Genomic DNA, 20,979 nt, shown 5'->3' on the forward strand with positions numbered 1-20,979 from the left:
AGGGGGGAAACAAAGGCAGGTATCACAGGGTTTTGGTACCAAGGGGGCTGTTGGTGGCAATGGAGGAGCAGACAAGCAAGTAACAAAGGGAACAGTACCTGCAGAAGGAGGAGAGGGGAGGAGAAAGGAAGATGAGTCTGGTGGTGGAAAAGGGCAGAGGATGATATGTTGGATGTGGAGTCTGGCTGGGTGGCAAGAGAAGACAAGAAGAATCCTGACCCCACTGCTCATGGAAGCAGAGGAGGCCAGGGCAGATATTCAGAAAATGGAGGATATGCAAGTGAGAGCTGATGTGATGGAGGTAAAGGGGGGTGGGGGGGGGGGGGAAAATCACATTTTTTTGAAAAAGGAGGACATCTCTAATGATACGGAATAGACCTCATCCTGGGATCAGATGCAACAGAGATGGAGGATTTGAAAGATAGTAATAGAATCCTTATAGGGGACAAGGTGGGAAAAGGTGTATTTGAAGTAGCTGTGGGAGTGGATGTGTTTATAGAAGATGTCTATCAAGAATATCGCTCAAGATGGAGACAGAGAGAGATCAAGAAAAGGGAACAGTGTTATGAGAAAGAGATCAAGTAAATTTGAGTTTAGGGTGGAAGTTGGCAGCAAAGTAAATAAAGTCAACAAATTCATCAGGGGTACAAAAGGCAGAAATGTTGTGAAGGAAGAGTTGAGGGGCCTTGCCTGTGTAGACCTGTGCATGGACTGCTCCATTTTGTCAACAAAAAAGCAGGCATGGCTGGGGCCCATTTGGGTAAACATTGGAGGTAAAGCACCTCATATTCCAACTAAATATTCCCTTGTCCCCACCAGCCTTCGACTCCAAAATAACATAATCCGCCATTTCCACCACTAAATGCATGGTCCCACCATTAGACATCTTCCCTTCTTCTCCGCTGTCTGACTTCTGCAAGGACTGTTCCCTCTGTGATTCCCTCATCCATTCCACCTTTCCTACCAGATGCCCCCTTGGCACCTACCCCTGTGACCGCAAGAGATACTCCACTTAGGCCCATGACTCCTCCCTCACAACCATTCAGGGCCCCAGACAGTACTTCCAAGGGAAGTGACACTTTGCTTGTGGGTCTGTGGAGGTCATCTACTCCATCCAGTGCTACCATGGTCCTGTCTTCTGTAACCTGGGGAACTAGACATGGACTGGGAGGTTGCTACATTGAGCACATCGGATCTGTCTGCCACCATAACGACCACCAATTTAGAAAATTTAACATAGTACCACAGTATAGGCCCTTCAGCCCACAATGTTGTGCTAACAACATGTATATACCTACCCCCCAAAAAAACTAAACCCTCCCTACCTCATAACCCTCTATTTTTCTTTCATCCAAGTTCCTATGGAACTTTTAAAAACCCCTCTTGTTTCAGCCTCCACCACCACCCCTGGCAATGCATTCCAGGTGCCCACAACACTGTAAAAGAAAACAGCCCTGATGTCTCTCCTAAACTTTTGTTCTTTTATTTTGTATCGATGTCCTCTGGTGTTTGCTGGTCAAAGTTGTTGGCTGTCTACCTTATCCATTCTTCTCATAATCTTGTAGACCTCTACTAAATCACCTCTCATCCTTCTTTGCTCCAAAGAGAAAAAGCCCTAGATCTGCTAACCTTGCTTCATAAGACATATTTTCTGATCCAAGCAACATCCTGATAAATCTCCTCTGCAGCTCTCAACAGCTTCCTTCCTGTAATGAGGTGACCAGAACTCAATACATGCTGACTATCCCTCAGTAGACTGTACTTCTCCAAATGATTGTAAATCCTGTCCTTTAAGAATCCTCTCCAATTGTTTGCCCACTACTGATGTAAGACACACTGGTCTATAATTTCCAGAATTCCCCCATTAGCTTTTATAAAAACAATTCAATCCTCTGGCACCTCCCCTTTGGTCAAGGAGATGGCAAGGTTCATTGCCAATGTTCCACCAATCTTTTTCCTCCCTTACCAGAGCGTCCTGGGTTACATCTTGTCCAGTCTCAGGAACTTATTAATCCTAACATTTTGAAGATCCAGTGCTTCTCCTTTCTTAATCTCAGCATAGCTCAGCACAAGAATTTTCTATCCTGACCTCAGCTTGACCAAGGTCCTTTTCTCTGGTGAATACTGAAGCAAGTATTCATTTGGAACCACCTCAACCTAGTCCACCTGCAGGTGCATGTTGCCTCCTTTATCCTTACACAGCTCCACCTTCACTCTTGTCATCCTAATGCCTTAGAGTTATCTTTAATCCTACTTGTCAAGGCTTTCACATAGCCTCTTCTCGCTTTCCTAAATCCTTTGTTTGTTCCTTCATGGTGACCATAATTCTTATGAATCCTTTTTGTTTTTTTGCTTCCAAAATCTAATGCATGCTTCCTTTTTCCTCTTAACTAGCTGCCTCGCCTATTTTGTCAACCAGTTCCCTTATCCTACCCTCTTTCTTCTGTCTTAGTGGGACAAACCAATCTAGAGTCCCTAATCCTCCACATAACTTTTGTGCTTTTACCCAAAAAACATCTTTTCCTATTTACTCTCTCTACTTCCTGCCTCATTGCATCATAATTAGTGCTTCTCCAATTAAACATGTTCCCATTTTGTCTGCTATTATCCTTATCCATAGCTAAAGCTCAATGAGTTGTGGTCACTCTCATCAAAATGTCTCCCTCCAAGAGGTCTGTCATTTGACCAGATTTATTACCCAGTACGAGATCCAGGATGGCCTCACCTCTGGTCCGTTGGTCCACATTATGTGTCAAGAATTCTTCTTGGACAAATTCTTAACAACTTGTGCCCCCATCTATCCCTCTTGCAGCAAAGAGATGCCAGTCAATATTAGGGAAGTTGAAGTGTCTGAGGGCAATCCTGTTCTTTCTCCATCATCCAAAATTCTCTCTAGTTATCTGTTCCACATTGATCTGAGGTCTATTTTGGGCCCAATAGACTACTCCCAATACAGTGATTGCTCCCTTCTTGTTTTTGACTTCCACCCACACTGACCTAATGGACACTCCTGCAACAGCATCCTCCCTTTCTGCAGATGTGATACTATCCCTGATCAGTAATACTATGCCCACCCCTCTTTTACCTCCCATCCTATCTCCAGGTACTGCATCAGCCAATCCTGTCCGTGCATCAGCCAAGTCTCTGTAACAGCCACAGCATCATAATTCCAGGTTTTGATCTATGCTCCAAGTTCATCTCCTTTATTTCTAATACACTTTGCATTGAAATAGATATAGTTCCAACACTTCAACTTGACCTCATTTATGATTCCTCCTCTGCCTGTCCTTTCTAGCAAACACACAACACATTGCATCATCCTTTCCACCTTGTAATTCTCTGCTCACATTCTGGATCCCATCCCCTACCAAACTCATTTAAATTCTCTCTAACTCGAGCAACCATGTCCACTAGGATATTGGTCCCTCTCCAGTTAGGTGCAGCCCATCCTTTTTATACAGGTCATACCTTCCCCAGAAGGGATCCCAATGATCCACAAATCTGAACTCTGCCAACTGCACCAACTCTTCATCCATTTGCTACAACTTCCTATTCCTCCCTTACTGGTGCATGGCACAGGCAGCAGTCTCAAGATTATTACCTTTGAGGTTGTGTCTTTCAAATTCCTTCTTAACTTCCTATATTCCCTTTTCATGACCTCATCCCTATTTCTATCTCTTTCATTGCTGCTAACATGGACCACAACATTTGGCTGTTCATCCTCACACTTCAAAATATTGTGGACTCAATCAGAGTAATCCGTGACCCTGGCACTTATGAGGCAACATACCATCCTGGAGTCTCAATCTTGTTCACCTAACTATCAAATCCTCAATCACTATAGATCTCCTTCTTAGCCAAAAGGCCAGACTCTGTGACCACTCCAACTTGTCCCTGGCAGATTGTCTCCCCCAACTGTATGTAACCAAAACATTATACTTGTTGACGAAATGGCCACAGACATTCTCTGCCCTGACTGCCTATTCCTCTTCCCTCTTCTAACAGTCACCCAGTTACCTGCCTCTTGCTTTCTCCTTACAGCTTCCATCTATCATCTCTCTTGCCCACTCCCAAATGATCTGGATTTAACTCAATTTCTGCTCCAGTTCCCTTACATGGTCTGAGCAGATGAAGATTTATGCATCTCTTGCAGGTGTCATCAATGGGGACACTTGATTTCCCACATCTTGCAATTGGAACATTCCACTCCCCAAGCTACCATCTCCACTACTTGCTAATGACTAGCATGAAAAAGGCCTCCACCTCCCAAAGCCCCTAAATCCCTACACCTACATGGGCCTTGCTCATTTCACATCAGCCATCCTGCTTGGGCTTCCCTTCCATTTATATGTTGCAGGGTCTATCTGTGGCCCAAACTCCAACCAATCATCACTTTACTTACCTTTTAAATGCTCCTGAAGCAAAGTCCAGCTGTGGGTACTTACCAGTTACTGAGTCTAATTGTTTCAATTCCCCACCCCATTCACTTGCCAATATGTCTTTCCATGGTCTCATGCACTATCGGACTGAGACCATCTGCATATAAGAGGGACAATACCTTTCTCTTTAAAATATTTTTATTGACTTTTCAGTATAATAAGTTTGCTCAATACAGTTAAGGTATGTGCTGAAGAAGAAAAAAAGACAAAGAAAAGCACTGCAAGAATAATCATATTCCCAAAGCTCAACCATAATAATAAAGAATGGATGTAATAATTTTAATAAATTTTAATTTTCTGACCCTTCACCCTAAACAAGGTTCGAAGTTAGTATTGACGGAACAAAGTAGTTCACTCTGAAGTGGGTCAACACAGTGCCAAAACTCTGTATTAACACTGAACCTGAAGATTATGGTAATAGTCCATGAATGGGCTCCTTAATATTTGGAAATTAATATTTAAATATTTAATTGCATATCTATTTTTTTCCAAATTTAAACAAAATATTATGTCCCTTCGTCTTTGTGTATGTATAAATGGGATATTGTCTTTCCATTTTATTAAACTATCAATAACATAACATCTCTAAACTTAACTCAAGATGTAACCCCACAATGCGCAAATGTCAATGTGTGTGTGTATTAAAGTCCAAAACCATTTGAGTTTAAGCTTGATTCTGAAAAAGCCAATTTTAAAGTCCAGTTTCAAACATCTTGTTGATTTTAAGATCCTTTTAAATCACAGTTCAGAAGTAATTATGAAGCACTTGTAAACATATTTTCAGATCTCTTTAAACTCACAAGTCTCTTGATGAGCTGTCTTTCAGAGAGATATTCTTCATGAGTTATTTTTCACAAGTTTCTCTCTTTCTTGTTAGGTTGCAGACAAATTATTTCTTAAACAGGAGTAACCATCTTCTGGGCACATGAGGCTACCTCTCTTTTCTTAAAAGAGCAGTCAGAAGTGGTCTTACTTATTTAAAATCCACTTGTGTTGTGTATCTCCTATATACAGGATAAAGCAAGAACTGTATTTCCAGGAGATCATGTTTCTCTGTCTTCTTCTGATGAAAATGTCTCTCTGCTTTCAGAATATAATTCTCTGACATCATGAGACATCACATCATCAGTAAGATCACTTTAAATTCCTGGACACCATGTGAGCATCTATTGGAATCTTTAACAGTTGCCAGCTCCAGTTTCTTGGAAACCATGTGACCTTCATAACTTTGGCTTGCAGGTGTCATGACTCTGAAAGATTATCTCACTTCTGAATGTATTATGTTGGTGTGTGTCACCCTGTTCCAAACCCACTACATTATATAAGACATATTTATCAGAAATATAGCTTAAAATTAATCTAAATATTAATATTAACACACATCCATTACATCACATCTGACCATCAACAAGCAAAAGATAAAATGCGACAATTAATTGGAGTTAGTAAAACCTTATCTTCTCCAAGTGTCCCAAACAGAGCAACAAAGGGATTTTGTTCTAATTTTAAAATGAGAATCACTGACAATATTTGAAAAAAACTTCTTTCCAATATTTTTCCAAGCTGGGGAACGTTCAGAACATGGATAAAAGAAGCATCACCTGTTTTGCATTTATCACAAAGAGCATTTATATTGGAGTAAAAAACAAGATAATTTGAGTTCAGACATGTAGGCCCTATGAACCACTTTGAACTGCAACAGACTGTGGCGAGCACACAGAAGTGTACTGTTAATCAGTTTGAAAATAGTGTCCTAATCCTCATTGGACAGTGAAAGGTTCAAATCCTGCTCCTAGGCATTCTTAATTTGAACTAAAGGGGAGTGCCTAACTCCAGTCAATGTCATAAATAACAGATATATATTTTTAAATTTTTATTTATAAATTTAAAACCATAAATAATTCACATATTTGACAATATTGCAAATCCATTTCAAATATATGTGGTATATATCATAAAAAAAGGAATAGACAAAAAGACCCCCTATAAACTCCCACCCTCCCACCTCTAACCCCCTACAAAGCAAAAAGGTATAGGACAAGAGATCTTCAACAGGACACTCCATACTATAAGGTTTCTTATAATATACAGAGACCCGCAGGCGAAAGAAAATGTCTGTTTCATTTAAAAGTTCACACCCAAACTTTGTAAATATGGGCACCAGATTTTCAAAAATTATAAATAATAGATATTAACCTTTTATCGAAAGGTCGTAATCCAAGCAATTAGCAAGAATATTCACTTCAGGAGCTCTAGGAAAGGCGAGGATCTGAGATTGAAAAAAATGCCTGATTTGTAAATACCTAAAAAAATGAACGCTTGGTAACTTGCATTTTCCAACCAATTATTCAAAAGATGCAAAGCTATTATTAATAAAAAGATCTTTAAAGCATTGAATACTTAATCTATATGAATCATTAAAAGCAGAATCCTGCAAAGAAGGCTGAAAAAGATAATTGGAGATAATGGGCCTTGCAAGAGATGAGTCCTAAAATCCCAAATACCTTCTAAACTGCACCCATATTCTCAAACTGTTTTAAAAAACTGGATTGTCAATTAATTTATATGAGACAAAAGGACGTGAGGATCCAAGAAATGCCAAGATAGAAACATTTAATTTAATTCCATATCTACCCAAGCAGGATGGTCAACTCGGTTATGAAATTGAAACAAGAACATAAGGTTACATATATTGAGCACCCAATAATAAAATCTGAAATTAGGAAGCGCTAAACCGTCATAGCTTTATTTAAACGGGGGCGCTTTCCTTGCCATATGTAAGACAATATCGTGAATTGAATGAGTTAAAGAAGGATTTAGGAATAAAAATTGGTATAGGCAGAAAGAGATACAAAAATTTAGGTAGTATGTTCATTTTAATAGAATTAATATGACCATCAAAGAGATAGATAAAGGAGACCATTTCATTAAAGACAGTTTCACATGCTTAAGTAAAGATCAGAACAGTTTTGTTCATCAATGCTAACATTTAAATCTGATTTCCATCTCTGTCTAGACTTAGGACCCCCTGTTTTGGAGTTCCCATTTGAAGTTGGAGATAGATGGCAGAAATAAATTCATTTTTTCTTGCCTTCAAATCAAAGTTTCTATCTCACTACACTTTGGTAATAACATTGTTGCACCTAATTTATCCCCATATAAAAGGAGAGTTGAAATTAAAACTAAATTTGATCTTCTTTCAATAAACCCCACTGAACATCAACTTTTAAAGTCCAAAAGTCAGTTTTATATTCAAGGTAAAAAAAAAGCTGGCATGCTCTTGGCCAATCAGGTGAAGGGAATTGCTGCTAAGAGACGAGTTATCATTAATAGGCTCAAAGGTATAGAGTCAAGAATAGAATTCCCTGAATGCATCATTTATTTTAGAATGGTCTGTGTCAATATTACTGTCATCCATTCAGATCTTAGTAAAAAATTATATTGAACCAACCTGTACCTTACACTTATAATCTAATTTTTTTACATCAATTGTATCTCACACCAAAGAAATTAAATAGATTGAAGTCATATTTATCGGATCAATGTTTTTGATGAGGAAAAAATACGATTTTATTTTCCTGTAATGATAATATATCGACCATTTTTATCTGATATAACATTATGATGCACAAAAGGAATGTTTTAGTTAATTAAAATAGAGAACCGCCTGACTTTAGCATTGAAAGAGGACTGAAAAGGTTGCCCTCTCCATTCTGTAAGAAAATAATCTCAGACTTCATTTGTTTAACATGTGCAAAGACATACCTTCATTTAATTAGACTGTTTAAACCTTTCACATTCTAAGAGACAACTTTGATAAGATTACTCATGTTTTTAAATTAATGTTATAAAGAAACCCAGGCATGAATTATCACCAAACTCCAGGTGGCCACCTTAAAGCCGAGCAGTAACACAGCTTGCACAGAACTTAAGTCCATAACAACCTTGTAAACCCAATGCCTTAAACCAAAATACCCACCCTTCTTCCCAAACAACCAGAATCAGAAGGTTGTCGTTAACCCCAAAATTCTTCTGCTTTAAATTCTAATTATAGCTCCTTTTAGCAAAAAAATAGTTAATAATGATTCCAAACCATATAAACTTGTAATTAAAACTACAACCAAAGTGAAAGACAAAGAAATTACATTAAAGATTTACACTCAGGTCCCTGATGCATGTGCATGAATATTTATACACCCTTTACCATGGTTGGTTATAAAATAAAATGCGCACTTAACACATTAATGTCTCAAGTGTTTAAAAGCAATAAGAATCCAAATAACAAAAAAGTGTGGCATTAATACTTAAAGAGCAATAAATAAAAAAATATCCTTCTACTCCCCATTTTGATTTGCACACTCAATAGAATAAATAGCTGAAACACAAACATGGAAAACTTTAAAGTTTCCCATACATAAATTGGACCATACGCTTATATATTATTATAACTGTTAGCCTTGTTTTCCACTATTATCTAATAACCTGAGTATGTACAACATTTAATGTGTAATTAATAAGAAACTGGTTTGACGAAAACAGCCAGGAAATCCAGGAGCTGCTGGCAAAGAAGCGAGCTGCCCACCAGGCTCACCTTACAAAGCCGTCCTGTCCAGATAAGAAACAAGCCTTCCGTCGCGCATGCAGCCATCTTCAGCGCAAACTCCGGGAGATCCAAAATGAGTGGTGGACAAGCCTCGCCAAACGAACCCAGCTCAGCGCTGACATTGGCAACTTCAGGGGTTTCTACGAGGCTCTAAAGGCTGTGTACGGCCCCTCACCCCAAGACCAAAGCCCGCTGCGCAGCTCAGACGGCAAAGTCCTCCTCAGCGACAAGATCTCCATCCTCAACCGATGGTCAGAACACTTCCAATCTCTTTTCAGTGCCAACCGCTCAGTCCAAGATTCCGCCCTGCTCCAGCTCCCTCAACAGCCCCTAAGGCTAGAGCTGGATGAGGTTCTCACCCTGGATGAGACATATAAGGCAATCGAACAACTGAAAAGTGGCAAAGCAGCAGGTATGGATGGAATCCCCCCAGAGGTCTGGAAGGCTGGCGGCAAAACTCTGCATGCCAAACTGCATGAGTTTTTCAAGCTTTGTTGGGACCAAGGAAAACTGCCTCAGGATCTTCGTGATGCCTCCATCATCACCCTGTACAAAAACAAAGGCGAGAAATCAGACTGCTCAAACTACAGGGGAATCACGTTGCTCTCCATTGCAGGCAAAATCTTCGCTAGGATTCTACTAAATAGTATAATACCTAGTGTCGCCGAGAATATTCTCCCAGAATCACAGTGCGGCTTTCGCGCAAACAGAGGAACTACTGACATGGTCTTTGCCCTCAGACAGCTCCAAGAAAAGTGCAGAGAACAAAACAAAGGACTCTACATCACCTTTGTTGACCTCAGCAAAGCCTTCGACACCGTGAGCAGGAAAGGGCTTTGGCAAATACTAGAGCGCATCGGATGTCCCCCAAAGTTCCTCAACATGATTATGCAACTGCACGAAAACCAACAAGGTCGGGTCAGATACAGCAATGAGCTCTCTGAACCCTTCTCCATTAACAATGGTGTGAAGCAAGGCTGTGTTCTCGCACCAACCCTCTTTTCAATCTTCTTCAGCATGATGCTGAACCAAACCATGAAAGACCCCAACAATGAAGACGCTGTTTACATCCGGTACCGCACGGATGGCAGTCTCTTCAATATGAGGCGCCTGCAAGCTCACACCAAGACACAAGAGAAACTTGTCCGTGAACTACTCTTTGCAGACGATGCCGCTTTAGTTGCCCATTCAGAGCCAGCTCTTCAGCGCTTGACGTCCTGCTTTGCGGAAACTGCCAAAATGTTTGGCCTGGAAGTCAGCCTGAAGAAAACTGAGGTCCTCCATCAGCCAGCTCCCCACCATGACTACCAGCCCCCCCACATCTCCATCGGGCACACAAAACTCAAAACGGTCAACCAGTTTACCTATCTCGGCTGCACCATTTCATCAGATGCAAGGATCGACAATGAGATAGACAACAGACTCGCCAAGGCAAATAGCGCCTTTGGAAGACTACACAAAAGAGTCTGGAAAAACAACCAACTGAAAAACCTCACAAAGATAAGCGTATACAGAGCCGTTGTCATACCCACACTCCTGTTCGGCTCCGAATCATGGGTCCTCTACCGGCACCACCTACGGCTCCTAGAACGCTTCCACCAGCGTTGTCTCCGCTCCATCCTCAACATCCATTGGAGCGCTTTCATCCCTAACGTCGAAGAACTCGAGATGGCAGAGGTCGACAGCATCGAGTCCACGCTGCTGAAGATCCAGCTGCGCTGGATGGGTCACGTCTCCAGAATGGAGGACCATCGCCTTCCCAAGATCGTGTTATATGGCGAGCTCTCCACTGGCCACCGTGACAGAGGTGCACCAAAGAAAAGGTACAAGGACTGCCTAAAGAAATCTCTTGGTGCCTGCCACATTGACCACCGCCAGTGGGCTGATAACGCCTCAAACCGTGCATCTTGGCGCCTCACAGTTTGGCGGGCAGCAACCTCCTTTGAAGAAGACCGCAGAGCCCACCTCACTGACAAAAGGCAAAGGAGGAAAAACCCAATACCCAACCCCAACCAACCAATTTTCCCCTGCAACCGCTGCAACCGTGTCTGCCTGTCCCGCATCGGACCTGTCAGCCACAAACGAGCCTGCAGCTGACGTGGACTTTTTTACCCCCTCCATAAATCTTCGTCTGCGAAGCCAAGCCAAAGAATAAGAAACTAACTGAGGGAAAGAATACCAATAATTTTTATTAGGATAAAATTCATGTATTCAAATTAATATTCTCATCCAAGAAAATGTAATTAGAATGTAATAAAATTAATAGAAAGAGAAACAAACTTAGATAACTATGAACTAAATGAGTACATTACCCCTTCCAATTAACAAGAAAAGAAAACAAAAAACTTCAAAAACCAAATAACAGTTCATGCAAGATTTCATGTTGAAGGCAAATCTTTCAAGAACCTTCGTGCTTCTTTTACCAAATTCAAAAACATTTTGCGTCCATCGAAGGGCGTGATTTGGAGGCCTGCTGGGTAGAACAAAGCAGGCTTTGTACAGTTTCTTATACAGTTTAGTCTTGACTTTTTTATATTCTAAACGCAGATTCGTCACTTCAGGACAGAGATCATCTACAAATCTGATCTGTTGTTCCCAATATTGAAGAGTTCCTTTCCAGTGGGGTTCACAAATTACTAGATCTTTGATTCTGTAGTGATGAAACTGGAGAATAACTGAATATCGGTTGCGTCCCGGAGCTGGCTTGGGAATCAAAGAGCAGTGTGCTCTGTCGAGCTCAGGCTCAGAATGAAAAAAACTCCTTTCTAAATACTTCCAAAAGCATCTCTGAAAAGAAGTTGGTCAGTTGGACAGATTCTGTATTTTCAGCGAAGCCCAAAATTTGAATGTTCTGTCTTCTGCTTCTGTTCTCCAAGTTGATAACCTTCGAAGTTAATTTAAAGTTGCTAGCAAACAGTTCCAAGCAAAGATCCTCTAATTTATCCACACTATCATTGAGTGTTACACTTCACAGACCCAAAATGAACATCAATATCTGATAATGATTCCAAAACCTTTTCAAGTGCAGATTTAACTTCAAGTTGACTTTCTTTTATGGTTCAGTTATCTCCCATGTATGCTTGTTAAAAGATCAGAAATAGTCCATAGTCAGAGAAGCAGTCTCGTCCTTTTTGCCATTTTCTCTAGCTTTAGCACTCCTGGTAGCCATGATAAGTAATAAGGGGGCAAAGTATAAAGCACTTTGGTTGAAAAGTTAAAATGAATGAATGGAAGAAATATTTTTTTTAAAAAGCAGGAGCACCTAACTACTGCTGCTATCCCATGCAGTAGCCAGCCGGAAATCTTGTTCTGCCTCCAACCAGAGGGCTTGGATATGGATTTCTCTGGCTTCTGTCAACCCTCTCCCCCCAACTAAGGCATCTCCTTTCCTCCAAGCCCTTCCCCCCTCTCTCTCTCTTTCTCTCTCTCCTCTTCTCCTCTCCCCTTTTCCCTGTCGCCTTTCCATCTGGCTCTGCCTCACAGAGCCAAAAACAAACCCCTCCTCCAGTCAATTCTCACCTTTCCTCTTTCCTGTGTCCCATGCATATCCAATTAACACCTCTTGACTGGAGGTCAGTACTCCTTCGCTTGCCTATCCTTCCTTCTCCCCAGCCTTTTACTTCACACGTTGGCCTGCTTTTACTCATACCTTGAAGAAGGACTCAGGCAAATATCAGTTATATATCTTTATCTCCTATCTGCTGAGGTCCTCAAGCATTTCTGTGTTCGTACGACAATCACAGAGTCTAAAATCTTTCGTATTTCACTCCAGGTAGTGATCATGAAACAGAAAGGCTGCAGGGAGACTTAGATAGATTAGCAGAATGGGAAAAAAGTGGCAAATGAAATACAATGTTGGAAAGAGTATGATTATACAATATGGTAGAAGGAATATTAGGGCAGACTATTATTTGGATGGGGAGAAAATTCAAAATTTGGACTTGCAAGGGGACTTGCGAGTCTTTGTGCAGGATACCTTAAAAGTTAACCTCTAGGTTGAGTTGGTGGTGAAGAAGGCAAATTTAATGTTGGCAGTCATATCCAGGGGGACAGGATCTTAAGGCAGGAGTGTAATGTTTAGGCTCTGTGAGGCACTGGTGAGGCCTTAATTGGACCCTGGCGTAGAGTTTTGGCCTCCTTGGCAAATTTCTACAGATGTGAGGTGGAAAGTGTGCTGACCAAATGCATCACTTTTTGATATGGGACACCAATGCCTCCCAGTGTAAAGCCCTGCAAGAGGTAGTGGACACAGGCCAGGACCTCTCCACCATCAAGAACATCTACAAGGAAAAGGCTGCCATCAGAGAGCAGCAGCAATTATCAAGGATCCACACCATCTAGCACACACTCTGCTCTCACTGCTGCCATCAGGAAAGTAGTATCGGGGCCACAAGACTCATAGCACCAGGTTCAGGAACAGCTGTTACCCCTCCACCATTAGACTCCTCAACAATGAACTCAGCCAGAGACTCATTTAAGGACTCTTACTTTTACACTGTATTGTTTGTTTTATTTTCCTGTACACTGGCACAGCCAGTTGTTTACATATGTACACTGTGTACTGTTTTTTTGTACTTGCAATTTGTGGTAATTCTGCCTCACTTGCAGGAAAAAGAATCTCAGGGTTGTATGTGATGTCATGTACGACAATAAATCTGATATCTGAAATCTTATTTAGCAAAGGATGTTCTGGCACTGGAAAGGGTTCAGAGATTTTTAAGAATGATTCTCAGAATGAAGGGTTTAGCATGTAAGGAATATTTGACTGCTCTTGGACTGTACTCCTTTGAGTTCAGAAGAATATGGGGGACCTTATAGAAACATTTCAAATGTTGAAAGGTCTGGACAGAGGAGATGTGGTAAAGTTGTTTCCCGTGGTGAAAGAGTCAGGACAAGGGGGGACAACTGCAGGATTGAAGAATACCGATTTAAAACAGGAATATCCTTCACCTGAGAGTGGTATATTTTGGAATTTGTAACCTCGGGCGGCTGTAGAGGCCAAGTCATTGGTGTATTTAAAGTAGGGGTTTATCAGTATCTGAATAATCAGGGTATCAAAGATTAGGGGAGAAGGGAGGGGAATGGGAACTCATGATGGAATGGCTGAGCTGACTTGATGGGTCAAGTGACCTACTCTTTTTTTATTTTACTTACGGCACCATAGAAGCAGATTCCAGCCACTTCAACTTGTGTTGGCAATTAAACCCACACTAACCTACAACCCCATACATTTTGAAGGGTAGGAGGAAAGCTGAGCAGCCGGAGAAATCCTTCGCAGACACGGGGAAAACATACAACTCCTTGCAGAGAGTGCCAGATTTGAATACGTGTCACTGATGCTGTAAGAGTGTTGTACTAATCACTACGCTAACTGTGAAGCCTTCTTCTATTCCCATTTCATATGGGCTTACAATCTCATGGATCCCTCAGACAGGAAAACCATCCTCCCTGTGTTCAACCTCAACCTCAAATCCGTTAACATCTTACGAGGGGCAGGCACTGCCACTAAAATTTAACAGTTTTGAATTTAATCTCCCATCATTTCTAAAGCGATAGAAGATTTGTATATTGCAACCTGAATAGATGGCATTCAGGGAGCATTCACAGCAGATCACAGCATTTTGTGTCCAGGAAGGAGTTTTGTCAATCTTGTCTGAGACAGGCACTTTGTCATTGTATTGTTGAGGTCTTGATGTAGGCTCTACAGGTTACCAGTTTTGACTCTGAATTTGAGTAGCACAAATCAAATGCTAGTCATTCAGTCGAGCTCCCCCATTTATCTCACTAAGGCAGACACAATCAGTAATAGATGACACAAAGAAAAAACACAACCACTTCTATCAGCACTGGATGACAATATAGACTGATGGCATGAACCTTTTGAACATAATCTTGATGTTAAGTGTGACAGAGCAATTGGTACTTGCACTTGACATCTGGTTTACTCCAAGCAGGTGTGTGTTGGAAGGTCATTTAATATCATCAACATTCAAAATGTTGAGACTGACAAGATTGGTAAAATCAGACAACCATGGATACCTGCTATGAATGAAATGTAAATAGACATTAAAGAACAGATGTATCACAAAAGTACGCTAAAAAATGGACCAGTAAATGCAGAAGGGATGCATCAAAAAGAGGTAATAAGATGGAAACAAGACTGTTCAAATGTCTCATGCACCAAAAATTTGGAGAATTTGGAAAATTGGATTATGGTCAGTGCAAAAAAAAATGTTTCAGGCAAACAAATAGTGCAATACTATAGCAAGGTCCTTCTGAGGTCTTCGAGTCGATTAGATGGTATTTCAACAGAATGATAATAGAAAAAAAGACTTATTCTCACCTATGCCCTCTTGGTTTAGACACCCCTACCATGGGAAATAGATTATAACCTATCAAAGTCTCTCATAATTTTTGAAGGGTTTGAGATAGAAGAAGATGGAACCTCTCAACCTCTTTTCCTCCCATGGAAACAGTTCAGGTCCCTCCAATATCTCATGATAATCTAAATCGTCAAATCCAGGCTACATCCTTATGAATTTTTTCTGCACCTCTCGAGCTTAATAACGTTCTTCCTATAGCGTGGTGACCAGATTTGAGGATTATTTGAGTGGAAAAGACGGATGCAGGGGTGATGACTTGAATATTATTAAGTTGATCTCTAAAATCATACACAACAAACTTCAACCATGTTCAATAAGTACTAGACAAATATTAATGTACTGTTTTAAAACAGCTAATCAAACAAAATTCCACGAGGAATACGTAACTTGCTGTGTGAAAAACCTGTGTTTGTATCATTTGAACTTGTAGCCAATAATTAGCATTTGTGTATAATACTGTCCAGGAAGTTAGCATTAGTCATGCTTTGAAAAACTAGAAAACAAATGAAAGCATGATCATTTTGATTCATTTGACAATTTTGTAGGTGGGTTGCATAATAGAATAATTGAGAGGTTTAAAATTGTACACACTCTAAATTTTTTGAACATCACAAATATAATTTGAAGATGTTTTCCATTTTATGCCGACGGTTATCAGAACATAGACCATGATCATGATCATTTTAAAGGCATTTGATTCTGAAAAGTTTTGAGTGACAGAACTGGGGCTTAAAGTAGGGCTTAAAATGAAAATCATCTTTGCTGGCCTGTGTGGCAAAAGGAATAATGTACTTTCTATTATGACCATCTTATGATTCTCTGTGATCCACTGAGTAGGGATGGATGATTTGATGATAACCAGTATCACATTAACATGGTGACTTTTCCAGATCATTCAATCATCATCCAAGATGTTTGAAGGATCCATGGTTGTTGCCTCATCACCACTCTGTGCTGTTCTTTGCTGTGTCATTTGGACAATGAACACAGAAAAGCCACCAGCAAGTATTCACAGATAATTTCAGAAATAAACCTGCATTAACATCATCGACAGTGTTGAACTACCAATTTCTGTGACCAAGTTCAAGTTCAAGGTTATTTTCCGATTGTACAAGTACAACCTGATGAAACAGCATTCTCTGGTCCTCAGTACCAAAATATGCAAACACACCTCCAGACATAACACACATACAGATTTCAAGTTTATTGTCAGAGTGCATACATGGACATTTCATACAACCCTGAAATTCTTTTTTTCCTATGGGCGAGGCTAAATGACCACTTATTGTTCGTGCAAAAAAAAAACTGAACACAATGTACACATGCAAACAAATAAAGAACTGTAATCAAACTGACTGTGCAATACAGAGAGGAAAAAAATAAAATGCAAAGTAAGAATCCTTAAATAAGTTCCTAATTGAGTTTATTGTTGAGGAGTCTGATGGTGGACAAGTAGCAACTATTCCTAAACCTGGTGATGCGAGGCTTGTGGCACCGCCAGGCACCACTACTTATATCTCTTTTCTGATGGCAGCAGTGAGAAGAGAGCATTTGGTGGGTGACGATGGTGTTTGATGATTGCTGCTGCACTCAGACAGCAGCGTTCCCTGTAGATTAACTTAATAGAGGGGAGGGTTTTGTCTGTGATGTCTTAAGCTGTGACCACTACCTTTTGGAGGGCTTTACACTCAGGGATTTTGGTGTTCACTATAACAGACTGTGATGCAGCCACCACACTTCTAGAGAAATTTGCCAGGATTTCTGGTGTAATTTCAAACCTCCGCAAACCCCTGAGGAAGTAAGAGGCACTAACATGTTTTCTTCATGATGCCATTAATCTGTTGGGTCCAAGAAAGATCCTCAGAGATAGTGTCTCCCAAGAACCTAAATTTACTCACCCTCTCCACCTCTGATCCCCCAATGATCACTGGATTGGATACCCCTGGCTTTCCCTTCCTGAAGTCAATAAACAGCTCCTTGGTTTGGGTGACATTTAGTGCGAGGCCAAGTTTTCCATCTCCCTCCTGTAAGCTGATCCATTGCCCCTTTTCATACAAGCAACTACCATGGTATCATCAACGAATTTGCAAATGACACAGTCATAAGTGTAAAATGAGTAGAGCTGGGGGCTCCCAATGAAGCCTTGTGGTGCTCTGGAACTGATGAACATTGTGGAGGAGATGTTCTTAACAATCCTCACTGATTGTGGTCTGTTGGTGAGAAAATCAAGAATCCAATTACACAATGTGGTGTTGACTCTCAGGTCATGGAGTTTGCTGATTAGATTTGAGGGGATGGTGATTGTAGACAGCCACTTGGATGAACTGAGACAGCACACGGCTGAAGACACAAATTGAGGACCCTGAGCACTTTTATCAAGGGTGGCTGGCCTGACAAGCAGCGCAGCCAACCATCTTAAGTACAACCCTACTTCCCATTCCGGAATTAATTACTCATCGATGATGGAATCATAATGAAAGGACTGAGAGCAGTAGTTCTGACTTCACTGCATAACATTTCTGTCAACATCCTGCACAGAGGGCACCCAGGGGCAGAAGCAACCAAGTGCAGGGCTTGAGACATAGATTTTGGCCAGGGATGACCAAGAACATGGACCAGGAGGTTCAAGGTTGCTCAGTGTGCAATAGCACTAGACCGCACCAACAGAAAGAGCCACTGCAGCTTCACATGGAGCCAGACCTCCCCTGGTCAACTATGGCAACAGACATCTTTGAATGGCTCTGTCAACAGTATTTGGTTCTTGTTGATTCATACTCTGGATGGTTTGAGATAGACCTTGTACCCAACGTCACCTCGTCGGCAGTCATTATCCAGTATAAAAGACACTTTTCATTGCATTGGGCCCCACACTCTGCTGTCAGACAATGGCACCCAGTTCATCAGTGAGAAATTCAGATACCTTGCAACAACATGGGATTTCAACCACGTCGCTAGCAGCCTGGAGTACCCACAGTGAAATGGATTGGCTGAAAGAGTCGTAAGGAGCGTGAGGCAACTCATGGAGAAGTCCTACAGTGAAAATATGGACGTGTTCCTAAACCTGCTGAACGTAAGGAAATCCCTGGCGATCCCATATTTGGTTCTCTGGTGGAACGACTCATGTCCAGGCAGTCGTGGACAACTCTGTCTGTGGCAAAGAGACACTTAGAGCCTCAGTTAAAGAACCCACAAGAAATTAAATCCCAACTGCTGAACAGGAGGCTAACACAGAAAAGGTGCTGAAGCAGACTCCACAGGGCTATGACCGTATAGGCATAGTCGAAAGGAGCTGCCAGGAGTCCAGGACATAACTGGTAAAATTAGAAGGAAGGGTGTATCCTACCCATAAGGGAGCCACCCCCATCCCGAACCATTCCTAATGAGACTATAAACCAGTTTCTGGAACGTGAGCCCAGGATAGGCAGAGCTCCCTCAGTAACAACCCATGAAACAAATGACCACAACCCCGAGACTATGGATGGCACATCCTTTCAAGCTGAAGCACCCCAAGTGGCACCCCAAGCATCCACTTCCACCAATAACTTCCACTACATAACATGCTTCAGTAATGTATATTCAGTAATTCATAATAATCCACTTGTAAGCCCATTCCAAATATCAGGATAAAACTGGGCTGACTCTTCACTGCTGAACTATAATTATTGTAATGTACGACACCTACATGGATTGTGGTATGTGAAGGGGGTTGCCCAAGAAAGGGGACGTAGACAGCTGCTTCGCACCCACTGCAGTCACTGTACTTGCTACGATGCTATTGTGCATGCGCAGGTCCGCTAGTTAAAAAAAGAAGGAGCTTAGCTGGAGGTGGACACCATTTCCAGGGACTCCTGTTATACATTGTATTGTTGAATTTAACAGTAAAGCATTCATCAGAGTTTGCCACTTTGTGCTGTCAGGTTATTCGATGCATCAACAAACAGAGGTGTTAAATGCTGAATGGTAATCAATAAAGAGCATCCTGCTGTATGCATATGTAGTAAGTATATACATATAAAAAATGGTCTCAGGGAGTTGGCATGAGAGTTTCATTTCAGTCATTTATCATTCTTACTGCCCAAGGGAAGAAGCTGTTTCTCCGCCTCATGGCTCTGGCTTTGATACTCCTGGATCTCTCTCCCGACAGTAGTAGCTGGAAGATGCTGTGTGTGGGATGGTAAGTATCCTCAATGATTTTGTGAGCCCTCTTCAAACAATGATCCCGGTAGATCACGTCGATGGGAGGGGGAGTAGGGAGACCTCAGTGATCTTCTCTGCCGCAATTGAGGTTCTGTGGATTGACCTCCGACCCAATGCTCGACAGCAACTGTATCATACTGTGATCAGTAGCCAGCTAGGACACTCTCAGTAGAAAGTTGACAGGCTTCTCAGGGAGTGCAGTCACTGTTATGACTTCCTGACAAGTGAGGAAATGTTGTGAGTCCACAATACGTCACTTGTTAAGTGGAATACAAGGAACTTGGCACACTCCACTGTCTCCACTACAGAGTTGTTGATGTGTAGTGCAGGGTGGTCATCTCTGGTCCTCCTGAAGTTCATAGTCATCTCCTTTGTCTTGTCCATATTGAGACTCAAGATGTTATTCTCACACCAAAGTCTTCCACCTCTTCTCGGTAGAGCAACTCATCATTGTGGTTGATGAGGCCGACTACTGTCATGTCAACGACTTCTGTGACACTGTTAGAGCAGAAATGGCATTGCAGTCATGGGCAGTAACATGAGCAGGAGCTGACAGATCACACAGACCTGAAATACACTAGTGCTCAAGGTGGCAATGCTCGATCTTCCACTGCAAAACTGGGCAGACTCTACACCTGATCCATACTATATTATATATTTAGTTTCAGAGTTTTGTATGGATCTTGCCTGGAGTCTGTACACCCTTACCCATCTCTCCTACCCTTCTTACATGTAAAACCTTTCTCAAAACACACTTCTCCAAAATGAAATACACACAAGGGAAGAGAAAGAATGGGGGCAGGAATGGCTGTTGATTATGACAGCATTAGATCTTTCAAAAAGGACAGGGATGGAGGTTTTAAAAAAAACTATTGCTAATCAGAGACATTATCACTGCTTCAGAAAAGTGGGAAATAGTGGGAGTATTGTCTACTGATCAGTGCAAGTAAAAGTCAGGAATAGGACATGGGAACCCAACTTGGCAACTAGGCATATATTATAGACCTCACAAAAGTAACAGAGATAAAACAGGCAGATTCTCAAAGAGAGCAAAAATAATAAAGTTGTTGTGATGGGGGATTTTAACTCAGTTCAAAGTGATTTGCATTGTCTTTGAGTGAAGGGTTTGGATGGAGTGGATTTTTTAGCTATGTTCAGAGGGCCCTCCATAATGTTAGGGACAAATACACTTTTTTCATTTATTTGCCCTTGAGCTTCACAGTTTTAAATTTGTAATCAAACAATTCACATGTAATCCAGGTGCACGTTCCAGTTTTATTTAAGGTTATTTGTGTACATTTTGGTTTGAATATGTGGAAATTACAACATTTTTTATTCTTGCACCACCAATCTGAGG

Source organism: Narcine bancroftii, chromosome 6, assembly GCF_036971445.1.
Source record: "Narcine bancroftii isolate sNarBan1 chromosome 6, sNarBan1.hap1, whole genome shotgun sequence".
NCBI lineage: Eukaryota > Metazoa > Chordata > Chondrichthyes > Torpediniformes > Narcinidae > Narcine > Narcine bancroftii.